At 46.9% G+C, this 12,500-nt stretch overlaps 1 pseudogene; it reads right to left on the bottom strand.

The window, feature by feature from the left end:
- Positions 1 to 9,080: 9,080 nt before the first annotated feature.
- LOC128717400 (large subunit ribosomal RNA) overlaps positions 9,081 to 12,500 on the bottom strand; it is an 8,551-nt pseudogene continuing 5,131 nt past the window's right edge.

The following is a 12,500-nucleotide window of genomic DNA, read 5'->3' as shown; positions in this document are numbered from 1 at the left end:
ACGTGCGTTCAACTTTCCAACACTTGTGAGCTATTCCAATCTATGCGTCCAACTGGTGAACATTATGTTGTGAAGGCGAGCTCCACTGTACTTACCACCGGGTATGGTGTTCGTACAACCATCAGTAAACATGTGAACCAACGACGATCGAAGGAATAAATTCCGTTCTCAGCATCGCTGGCTATGATCGGGCAATTTACGGGCTTGCAATCCTCTCCTTTCCATGACCACCGGAGCAGTCTGGAATGTGTGTTTCCAGCAATCCAACACTTGTGAGCTATTCCAATCTATGCGTCCAACTGGTGAACATTATGTTGTGAAGGCGAGCTCCACTGTACTTACCACCGGGTATGGTGTTCGTACAACCATCAGTAAACATGTGAACCAACGACGATCGAAGGAATAAATTCCGTTCTCAGCATCGCTGGCTATGATCGGGCAATTTACGGGCTTGCAATCCTCCTATGCACCTGGTAATGTATGGTAGTGTTTCCTGCTGCTTTCCTGATTTGGATGTGTACCATGGCCTTTATCAGGCACTCTCTACTAGCTCCGGAATCGAACCCTGATTCCCGCTTCCCGTCACAACCATGGTAGTCCTCTACACTACCATCAATAGTTGATGGGGCACAGTCAAGTGAAAGATCGGTACCAGACTTCAACTCAATCGGCCGATTGGTTTAACTAATAAGTGCACCGGTCCTACCACCTTCAGAAGCAGCATTCCCGGCCTGTTGCATGTATTAGCTCTGGTTTTCATCAATCTTCCCCTGCTGTGTTATACTGAGCTTATGCGGTTTCTCGATTGTCGTGCAAAGTGTGTTATCACACATACCCAATATGCTCAACTCTCATGTTCGTTTGACGCACCAAACTTTATTAGTGATGCACCACACAACAGGTTTTAATATACGCGATCGTGTGTGTTTCTGTGTGAACTTGGTGCGCCAAGTCCATTTGTGATGCATCACTTAGCTAACCATCTTTCGGGACTGTTTAGGGTATGTGCTCCTCCACATCTATGCTTACTCGTACACATTCTCTGTCAATAGGTTTAAGATCGGGCATTCTACCATATCATTGCCTTAATGCTTTCAAATCAAGGCTACCAGGGTAGCCTAATTGCGTTCGAAACTCAACTTGTGAGCTGTCGGCCCTAGAAGTTTTTTAGGCTGCTAGGACCTCTCTCTATATTTTGCCTTTGGACTTCTCGAAGCTCAACTTGTGAGCAGTTCCATGCACCACTACCCGTATCTCTTAGCTTAGTTCTAGCCATGTGCGTTCAAAGCTCAACGTTAAGCTGTGTCCTGCACCACAATCGTTATATAATAAGCTTATCTCTAAGCTTTTTTGCGTTCAATGCTCAACGTTAAGCTATCCCTTCGCTTAGAACCTCGCTCTACATTTTGCCTTTGGACTTCTCGAAGCTCAACTTGTGAGCAGTTCCATGCACCACTACCCGTATCTCTTAGCTTAGTTCTAGCCATGTGCGTTCAAAGCTCAACGTTAAGCTGTGTCCTGCACCACAATCGTTATATAATAAGCTTATCTCTAAGCTTTTTTGCGTTCAATGCTCAACGTTAAGCTATCCCTTCGCTTAGAACCTCGCTCTACATTTTGCCTTTGGACTTCTCGAAGCTCAACTTGTGAGCAGTTCCATGCACCACTATAGGTATCTCTTAGCTTAGTTCTAGCCATGTGCGTTCAAAGCTCAACGTTAAGCTGTGTCCTGCACCACAATCGTTATATAATAAGCTTATCTCTAAGCTTTTTGCGTTCAATGCTCAACGTTAAGCTATCCCTTCGCTTAGAACCTCGCTCTACATTTTGCCTTTGGACTTCTCGAAGCTCAACTTGTGAGCAGTTCCATGCACCACTATAGGTATCTCTTAGCTTAGTTCTAGCCATGTGCGTTCAAAGCTCAACGTTAAGCTGTGTCCTGCACCACAATCGTTATATAATAAGCTTATCTCTAAGCTTTTTTGCGTTCAATGCTCAACGTTAAGCTATCCCTTCGCTTAGAACCTCGCTCTATATTCAACTTTCAGATACCTCAAATCTCAACTTATGTGGTCTGCTATCGAGCTTGAAGGGCTTCGTTCTCTGACAGAGGGGGGTTTTTGGCCCAAATTATGCAATATTAGTTTAACCTCCGTCGCAGAACCACATTTGACCAGGTCGAGAAAAAAATTTTTTCGTGACGACCTGGTCCCCCATAGTAGGGAATGAACATGACATCTTAACCATATTTGACCATTTTCAAATTTCTCGTCGCGGAATGATGACTTTACTAGTAAAATTTGTTCCGGGTAGGGACCTCCCATACAAAATTTTCATCGCTCCAAAAGTGATTTTGTTTCACTTTTCAACATTTACAAGGTCCATAAATCATGTTTTGAGACGATATGGAAAAAAAAATTTTTTGCCCGTCTCGACCAACTCGACCGATGGTGACCACAGCAGGGTGCTCCATACAAATTTTCCTGATGTGGAATTTTCAGTGTAAAATAAGGTTTCTCCAATCGATCGCGGGTTTCACTTTTCATCATTTGCTAGGTCTAACTATGATGTTTTGAGTGGTCCCGCAAAAATTTTTTCTCTTGGCCAGTCGACCCTTTCGTCCATGTCGGTGTGTTCTGCAGTAGGGTGCTCCATACAAATTTTCCTTATGTGGAATTTTTCAGTGTAAAATAAGGTTTCTCCAATCGATCGCGGGTTTCACTTTTCATCATTTGCTAGGTCTAACTATGATGTTTTGAGTGGTCCCGCAAAAATTTTTTCTTGGACCGGGCCTTCCTTCCCGGCCCTGTCGGTGTGCTCTGCAGTAGGGTGCTCCATACAAATTTTCCTTATGTGGAATTTTTCAGTGTAAAATAAGGTTTCTCCAATCGATCGCGGGTTTCACTTTTCATCATTTGCTAGGTCTAACTATGATGTTTTGAGTGGTCCCGCAAAAATTTTTTCTTGGACCGGGCCTTCCTTCCCGGCCCTGTCGGTGTGCTCTGCAGTAGGGTGCTCCATACAAATTTTCCTTATGTGGAATTTTTCAGTGTAAAATAAGGTTTCTCCAATCGATCGCGGGTTTCACTTTTCATCATTTGCTAGGTCTAACTATGATGTTTTGAGTGGTCCCGCAAAAATTTTTTCTTGGACCGGGCCTTCCTTCCCGGCCCTGTCGGTGTGCTCTGCAGTAGGGTGCTCCATACAAATTTTCCTTATGTGGAATTTTTCAGTGTAAAATAAGGTTTCTCCAATCGATCGCGGGTTTCACTTTTCATCATTTGCTAGGTCTAACTATGATGTTTTGAGTGGTCCCGCAAAAATTTTTTCTTGGACCGGGCCTTCCTTCCCGGCCCTGTCGGTGTGCTCTGCAGTAGGGTGCTCCATACAAATTTTCCTTATGTGGAATTTTTCAGTGTAAAATAAGGTTTCTCCAATCGATCGCGGGTTTCACTTTTCATCATTTGCTAGGTCTAACTATGATGTTTTGAGTGGTCCCGCAAAAATTTTTTCTTGGACCGGGCCTTCCTTCCCGGCCCTGTCGGTGTGCTCTGCAGTAGGGTGCTCCATACAAATTTTCCTTATGTGGAATTTTTCAGTGTAAAATAAGGTTTCTCCAATCGATCGCGGGTTTCACTTTTCATCATTTGCTAGGTCTAACTATGATGTTTTGAGTGGTCCCGCAAAAATTTTTTCTTGGACCGGGCCTTCCTTCCCGGCCCTGTCGGTGTGCTCTGCAGTAGGGTGCTCCATACAAATTTTCCTTATGTGGAATTTTTCAGTGTAAAATAAGGTTTCTCCAATCGATCGCGGGTTTCACTTTTCATCATTTGCTAGGTCTAACTATGATGTTTTGAGTGGTCCCGCAAAAATTTTTTCTTGGACCGGGCCTTCCTTCCCGGCCCTGTCGGTGTGCTCTGCAGTAGGGTGCTCCATACAAATTTTCCTTATGTGGAATTTTTCAGTGTAAAATAAGGTTTCTCCAATCGATCGCGGGTTTCACTTTTCATCATTTGCTAGGTCTAACTATGATGTTTTGAGTGGTCCCGCAAAAATTTTTTCTTGGACCGGGCCTTCCTTCCCGGCCCTGTCGGTGTGCTCTGCAGTAGGGTGCTCCATACAAATTTTCCTTATGTGGAATTTTTCAGTGTAAAATAAGGTTTCTCCAATCGATCGCGGGTTTCACTTTTCATCATTTGCTAGGTCTAACTATGATGTTTTGAGTGGTCCCGCAAAAATTTTTTCTTGGACCGGGCCTTCCTTCCCGGCCCTGTCGGTGTGCTCTGCAGTAGGGTGCTCCATACAAATTTTCCTTATGTGGAATTTTTCAGTGTAAAATAAGGTTTCTCCAATCGATCGCGGGTTTCACTTTTCATCATTTGCTAGGTCTAACTATGATGTTTTGAGTGGTCCCGCAAAAATTTTTTCTTGGACCGGGCCTTCCTTCCCGGCCCTGTCGGTGTGCTCTGCAGTAGGGTGCTCCATACAAATTTTCCTTATGTGGAATTTTTCAGTGTAAAATAAGGTTTCTCCAATCGATCGCGGGTTTCACTTTTCATCATTTGCTAGGTCTAACTATGATGTTTTGAGTGGTCCCGCAAAAATTTTTTCTTGGACCGGGCCTTCCTTCCCGGCCCTGTCGGTGTGCTCTGCAGTAGGGTGCTCCATACAAATTTTCCTTATGTGGAATTTTTCAGTGTAAAATAAGGTTTCTCCAATCGATCGCGGGTTTCACTTTTCATCATTTGCTAGGTCTAACTATGATGTTTTGAGTGGTCCCGCAAAAATTTTTTCTTGGACCGGGCCTTCCTTCCCGGCCCTGTCGGTGTGCTCTGCAGTAGGGTGCTCCATACAAATTTTCCTTATGTGGAATTTTTCAGTGTAAAATAAGGTTTCTCCAATCGATCGCGGGTTTCACTTTTCATCATTTGCTAGGTCTAACTATGATGTTTTGAGTGGTCCCGCAAAAATTTTTTCTTGGACCGGGCCTTCCTTCCCGGCCCTGTCGGTGTGCTCTGCAGTAGGGTGCTCCATACAAATTTTCCTTATGTGGAATTTTTCAGTGTAAAATAAGGTTTCTCCAATCGATCGCGGGTTTCACTTTTCATCATTTGCTAGGTCTAACTATGATGTTTTGAGTGGTCCCGCAAAAATTTTTTCTTGGACCGGGCCTTCCTTCCCGGCCCTGTCGGTATGCTCTGCAGTAGGGTGCTCCATACAAATTTTCCTTATGTGGAATTTTTCAGTGTAAAATAAGGTTTCTCCAATCGATCGCGGGTTTCACTTTTCATCATTTGCTAGGTCTAACTATGATGTTTTGAGTGGTCCCGCAAAAATTTTTTCTTGGACCGGGCCTTCCTTCCCGGCCCTGTCGGTGTGCTCTGCAGTAGGGTGCTCCATACAAATTTTCCTTATGTGGAATTTTTCAGTGTAAAATAAGGTTTCTCCAATCGATCGCGGGTTTCACTTTTCATCATTTGCTAGGTCTAACTATGATGTTTTGAGTGGTCCCGCAAAAATTTTTTCTTGGACCGGGCCTTCCTTCCCGGCCCTGTCGGTGTGCTCTGCAGTAGGGTGCTCCATACAAATTTTCCTTATGTGGAATTTTTCAGTGTAAAATAAGGTTTCTCCAATCGATCGCGGGTTTCACTTTTCATCATTTGCTAGGTCTAACTATGATGTTTTGAGTGGTCCCGCAAAAATTTTTTCTTGGACCGGGCCTTCCTTCCCGGCCCTGTCGGTGTGCTCTGCAGTAGGGTGCTCCATACAAATTTTCCTTATGTGGAATTTTTCAGTGTAAAATAAGGTTTCTCCAATCGATCGCGGGTTTCACTTTTCATCATTTGCTAGGTCTAACTATGATGTTTTGAGTGGTCCCGCAAAAATTTTTTCTTGGACCGGGCCTTCCTTCCCGGCCCTGTCGGTGTGCTCTGCAGTAGGGTGCTCCATACAAATTTTCCTTATGTGGAATTTTTCAGTGTAAAATAAGGTTTCTCCAATCGATCGCGGGTTTCACTTTTCATCATTTGCTAGGTCTAACTATGATGTTTTGAGTGGTCCCGCAAAAATTTTTTCTTGGACCGGGCCTTCCTTCCCGGCCCTGTCGGTGTGCTCTGCAGTAGGGTGCTCCATACAAATTTTCCTTATGTGGAATTTTTCAGTGTAAAATAAGGTTTCTCCAATCGATCGCGGGTTTCACTTTTCATCATTTGCTAGGTCTAACTATGATGTTTTGAGTGGTCCCGCAAAAATTTTTTCTTGGACCGGGCCTTCCTTCCCGGCCCTGTCGGTGTGCTCTGCAGTAGGGTGCTCCATACAAATTTTCCTTATGTGGAATTTTTCAGTGTAAAATAAGGTTTCTCCAATCGATCGCGGGTTTCACTTTTCATCATTTGCTAGGTCTAACTATGATGTTTTGAGTGGTCCCGCAAAAATTTTTTCTTGGACCGGGCCTTCCTTCCCGGCCCTGTCGGTGTGCTCTGCAGTAGGGTGCTCCATACAAATTTTCCTTATGTGGAATTTTTCAGTGTAAAATAAGGTTTCTCCAATCGATCGCGGGTTTCACTTTTCATCATTTGCTAGGTCTAACTATGATGTTTTGAGTGGTCCCGCAAAAATTTTTTCTTGGACCGGGCCTTCCTTCCCGGCCCTGTCGGTGTGCTCTGCAGTAGGGTGCTCCATACAAATTTTCCTTATGTGGAATTTTTCAGTGTAAAATAAGGTTTCTCCAATCGATCGCTGGTTTCACTTTTCATCATTTGCTAGGTCTAACTATGATGTTTTGAGTGGTCCCGCAAAAATTTTTTCTTGGACCGGGCCTTCCTTCCCGGCCCTGTCGGTGTGCTCTGCAGTAGGGTGCTCCATACAAATTTTCCTTATGTGGAATTTTTCAGTGTAAAATAAGGTTTCTCCAATCGATCGCGGGTTTCACTTTTCATCATTTGCTAGGTCTAACTATGATGTTTTGAGTGGTCCCGCAAAAATTTTTTCTTGGACCGGGCCTTCCTTCCCGGCCCTGTCGGTGTGCTCTGCAGTAGGGTGCTCCATACAAATTTTCCTTATGTGGAATTTTTCAGTGTAAAATAAGGTTTCTCCAATCGATCGCGGGTTTCACTTTTCATCATTTGCTAGGTCTAACTATGATGTTTTGAGTGGTCCCGCAAAAATTTTTTCTTGGACCGGGCCTTCCTTCCCGGCCCTGTCGGTGTGCTCTGCAGTAGGGTGCTCCATACAAATTTTCCTTATGTGGAATTTTTCAGTGTAAAATAAGGTTTCTCCAATCGATCGCGGGTTTCACTTTTCATCATTTGCTAGGTCTAACTATGATGTTTTGAGTGGTCCCGCAAAAATTTTTTCTCTTGGCCAGTCGACCCTTTCGTCCATGTCGGTGTGTTCTGCAGTAGGGTGCTCCAACCAAGTTTTCCTAATGAAAGTTTTTCGTGGTTTCGTGTGAGTTAAAAACTCCGGAACTTGGCTTATTTTCACCATAATTTCCACATATGGTGACCAACTCAATAAACGTTTTGTGCGTATCCTATGGACAGTTTTTCGCGTTCAACTTGGTGAACTAGGGTTGTTTTCCCGAAGGGTAGAAAAATCTGGACTTAGCCAAATTTTGAAATCTCCAACCAATCTTGGCCTGTTAGATTATCTTGGTTGGGTTGCTATGGGCTGCTACGGCCTACTTGATAGGCAATGTTTCAACTCTTGGAAGCTTTCGTGGTTGTTTAGAACTGTCCATGGCCTTCTTGATAGAAATGGCTTATGGTGGCCATGGACTTAGCAACATTTTGAGATCCAATCTTGGCCTGTTAGAGTATCTTGGTTGGTTTGCTATGGGCTGGTACGGCCTACTTGATAGGCAATGTTTCAACTCTTGGAAGCTTTCGTGGTTGCTAAGCACTGTCCATGGCCTTCTTGATAGAAATGGCTTATGGTGGCCATGGACTTAGCAACATTTTGAGATCCAATCTTGGCCTGTTAGAGTATCTTGGTTGGTTTGCTATGGGCTGGTACGGCCTACTTGATAGGCAATGTTTCAACTCTTGGAAGCTTTCGTGGTTGCTAAGCACTGTCCATGGCCTTCTTGATAGAAATGGCTTATGGTGGCCATGGACTTAGCCAAATTTTGAAGTCTCCAACCAATCTTGGCCTGTTAGAGTATCTTGGTTGGGTTGCTATGGGCTGCTACGGCCTACTTGATAGGCAATGTTTCAACTCTTGGAAGCTTTCGTGGTTGCTAAGCACTGTTCGTGGCCTTCTTGATAGAAATGGCTTATGGTGGCCATGGACTTAGCCAAATTTTGAAGTCTCCAACCAATCTTGGCCTGTTAGAGTATCTTGGTTGGGTTGCTATGGGCTGCTACGGCCTACTTGATAGGCAATGTTTCAACTCTTGGAAGCTTTCGTGGTTGCTAAGCACTGTCCATGGCCTTCTTGATAGAAATGGCTTATGGTGGCCATGGACTTAGCCAAATTTTGAAGTCTCCAACCAATCTTGGCCTGTTAGAGTATCTTGGTTGGGTTGCTATGGGCTGCTACGGCCTACTTGATAGGCAATGTTTCAACTCTTGGAAGCTTTCGTGGTTGCTAAGCACTGTCCATGGCCTTCTTGATAGAAATGGCTTATGGTGGCCATGGACTTAGCCAAATTTTGAAGTCTCCAACCAATCTTGGCCTGTTAGATTATCTTGGTTGGTTTGCTATGGGCTGGTACGGCCTACTTGATAGGCAATGTTTCAACTCTTGGAAGCTTTCGTGGTTGCTTAGGATAAAAACCCCGACGAGAAAGGTTTCCCGGACTTATAAAAATAACCGATTAGCCCCAAGGACACATCTTCCTTGAAAGGCTAATCATGCACCACACACCACACCACCCATAGGCTTGCAAGCAGCACTCTTGTCGAGTGCAGCAAGCCTATGCTCACATCAACTACCGTACACGTACCACCATAGGCTTGCAAGCAGCACTCTTGTCGAGTGCAGCAAGCCTATGCTCATCAACTACCATACGTACCACCACAGCCTTGCAAGCAGCACTCTTGTCGAGTGCAGCAAGCCTATACTCCACGAACTAACCACTTCACCACCAAGCATGGGTCGCCTGAGAGGATCGATGCGAACGCATCTCTACAACTCGCAGCTCCCAGCCTGTAGTCCCGTCGTTTGCGGGCGGTCGAAGGTGTCGAAACTAGTTGTATCCACGGTCGACGGGAGCACAGCCACCAGGGTTCCCTGTGATAAGGTACTTCCACGTGCAGCGTGCACCCGCCCGTTGCGGCTCAGTCTAGTGCTATAGCGGGGATGAGACGGCAGTGTGCACGGGGCAGCACCGACGGATCTCAGAGGGTTGTTAAGCCCGCTAGCTTCCGATCACCTAATGGGTTTATGATGCGCTATCAGCTCGGATTGGATACGACCTTAGAGGCGTTCAGGCATAATCCAGCGGACGTAGCGTCATACCAAAGTCCGGTCGAACTAGTATTGAGCCAGTGGTCCGTACCTGTGGTTCCTCTCGTACTGCACAGGAATTCCGTTAAGATAGCAGCATACAGCACACACCAGTAGGGTAAAACTAACCTGTCTCACGACGGTCTAAACCCAGCTCACGTTCCCTTGAAAGGGTGAACAATCCTACGCTTGGTGAATTTTGCTTCACAATGATAGGAAGAGCCGACATCGAAGGATCAATAAGCCACGTCGCTATGAACGCTTGGCGGCCACAAGCCAGTTATCCCTTTGTGACATTCGAGCAGTCGAGCTGTTTGGACATGGCGTGTTTTGCTCCGCAGTGAGAAGGAAAATATTGGTGCAAAAATCGTTTGGAGAGACTGGATTTTAGTTATAATCCGTTGTTAAGTGCAAGTTTTAAGTGAATCGAGTGAAAACCGCGTGAAAATCGGTGCGATAATACGGAAAATAAGCAAAAAAACATTCCCCATACATTTTGTATGGGGAACTATTTCCGCTATAAAAACGGGCAAAATAGACCTTTTTCGGTGCGGTTTTCGGTGAAAAAGCGAGATTGGACGCCATTTAAGCGATTAAGAGTGATAGACAGTGTTTGCCGGTGAAATTCGGCCCGAAATACGGAGTGGCAAATTTGCGCAAAGAAATACAACAACAACAACAACAACAGTGTGTGTGTATCGTGAGTTTGCGTAAAAATCCGGTCCAATCGGGCCGGAAGTGGACGGAAACGGTAGTTTTTGTGCCCGTGATCGTGCTAACGCAAAAAACCGGACGGAAATCGGACGAAAATTGACGAAAAACATCGTGGCAAAAAAGTGCAAGGGGTGCTACCGCCGGAGCACGTGGTTTCGAGCAACGGTATTTATTAGAAAATCGTTAATAACTTTGCGAGTTTTTATCGGATTCGTGTGCGGTTTTCACCGTTGTGATTGTTTTAACCTGTTTAATAAGATCCAAGCGAAAAAACAGTGAAAAACGCGAAAAATTTTTTGACATTTTTTGGTGACACCCGAGTGACACACATGACCCCGCTGACGAATTTTCGAAGGTGAGCAGTCCCCCGCAGACAAATTTTCAAATTGACGGTTTCTGCTCGAAAAACTGCTCGAAACTTAAAAAGACGCAGAAAATTCTGGTAAGCTGGGGGGGTCATCGACAGCTCGAATCTGCTCGATTTGGACAGTTTTTGTCGAGATCAAAACTGCTCGAAACTGCTCGAATTCCCGACTTTTACTGGAAATCGCGGGGAAAAAAATCGGGAACGACTGCGAAAAATACGGGAAGGCGTCTGCAAGCAGGGAAACACCCCCCCTGACCACTAAGGCCTGCATGGGTCTCTAAAATGGCGACAACTCGAACATCGCGCCTAAGGGCGGAATCGACGGAGGAAAGGCCGGGGCGGTCTCTTCCGGCTGTAGAGCCGAAGGTCATGCTGACAAGAGCTTCGGTGAAGGCCACGAAGTCGACGAACAATGACATGGTCGAACTGCGGAAGGTGATCGAAGAAACGACCCTCGTAAACGAGCAGCTTCGAACCATGTGTAAAGAGCTGCAGCAAGAGCTTGTGATGCTGCGACAGCGGGCGGAGGCCAATGACAACATGGCCCGCGAGGAACGAAAGCTGGCCCGGGAGGAACTAAAGCTGGCTCAGCAGCGGTTTAATGAAGAGCTGCAATGGAACAAGCAACAGGCTCGCCAGTGGCAAGAGGAGACTCAACGTCTCCGCAAGGAGCTAGAAAAGGAGATGGCAAGCCACCAGGAGCTGTTGGCGCAGATGCTTGGTTGTGGCGGCAATCAGGCACTGCAATCGCAGCTGCAGGAGCAGTCGTCTTCTTTGATGAAGCAGCAGCCCCAACGGTTGCAGGAACAACAGCAACGGCCACAACAGACGCAGGGGCCAACGCGTGGCCCTGCTCAGCAGCAACCGCTGCAACAGCAACAACAACAGCAGCAGCAGCGGCCATCCTATGCCAATGTGGCTGCCGAGGCATCTGGTACACAGGCGACGCAGGGTGGCGCATGGACGGTGGTGGGACCCCGCAAGGCACCACCGAAGCCGCAGCAGCAACAACAGCATCAATTGGAAAAGCCACGCCCGCAACTTGCGCCACGCAAACAGTCGACGAAAAAGAAGCCGGACGCTATAGAGGTGACCCCAGGAGACGGTCAAACGTGGACAGACGTTTACCAGCTAGTCCGCGGCGCACCGTCGTTGGCCGAACACCAGGCGAAGCTCGGTGTGGGACGGCGAACGACGCGGGATCGGCTGGTTATGAACGTAGAGGACGGTGCTAATTCGGAAGCAATTTTTCAACGTGTGCAGGAGGTCTGCGCACAGGCTGCAGCTCCGGCCACCGCCCGCCTGGTGACGGAAATGGTAGAGGTCCGCCTGGAAGAGGTGGACCCTCTAGCGACGGCGACGGACGTGGCGACGGCGATCCAAACATTCACAGAGCAGTCGGTGAAGGAATCCGCCGTGCATTTGGTCAAGGCATGGAATGGCACGCAGACGGCATACGTCCGAATGGCAGTGAAGGCGGCAGCGAAGATTGCGCAGCAGCACGTGAAGGTGCTGCACACTTCGTGCCCAGCTAAGCAGTTGACACCACTGACGCGGGGCCAGCAGCGGTGCTTCAAATGCCTGGAGCACGGACACCTGCGGCACCAATGCCGGAGCGAGGTGGATTGGTCGACGCACTGTATCCGATGCGGCCAACCGGAACACCTGGCCCGAACATGCACGGCAGCGGTCTGCTGCGTGACATGCAAGGGCCCACATCGTGTAGGACATCCGTCCTGCACCCGGAAGGCTGCAAGTGGGCCCTCTTCGGGGTAGATGCATTCGAAGAGGAGGACGAAGATGGGCAATGAAAACAAAGGCCGCTAAGGCGAAAAGAGGCGCGAACGCCCATTAGACTACTAAGAATAACATGGACGAAGGCCGCTAAGGCGAAAAGAGGCGCGAACGCCCATTAGACTACTAAGAATAACATGGACGAAGGCCGCTAAGGCGAAAAGAGGCGCGATCG

Source organism: Anopheles marshallii (genome assembly GCF_943734725.1).
Source record: "Anopheles marshallii chromosome X unlocalized genomic scaffold, idAnoMarsDA_429_01 X_unloc_40, whole genome shotgun sequence".
NCBI lineage: Eukaryota > Metazoa > Arthropoda > Insecta > Diptera > Culicidae > Anopheles > Anopheles marshallii.
The sequence above is the reverse complement of the archived record's forward strand: the minus strand, read 5'-3'. Positions and strand labels throughout refer to the sequence as shown.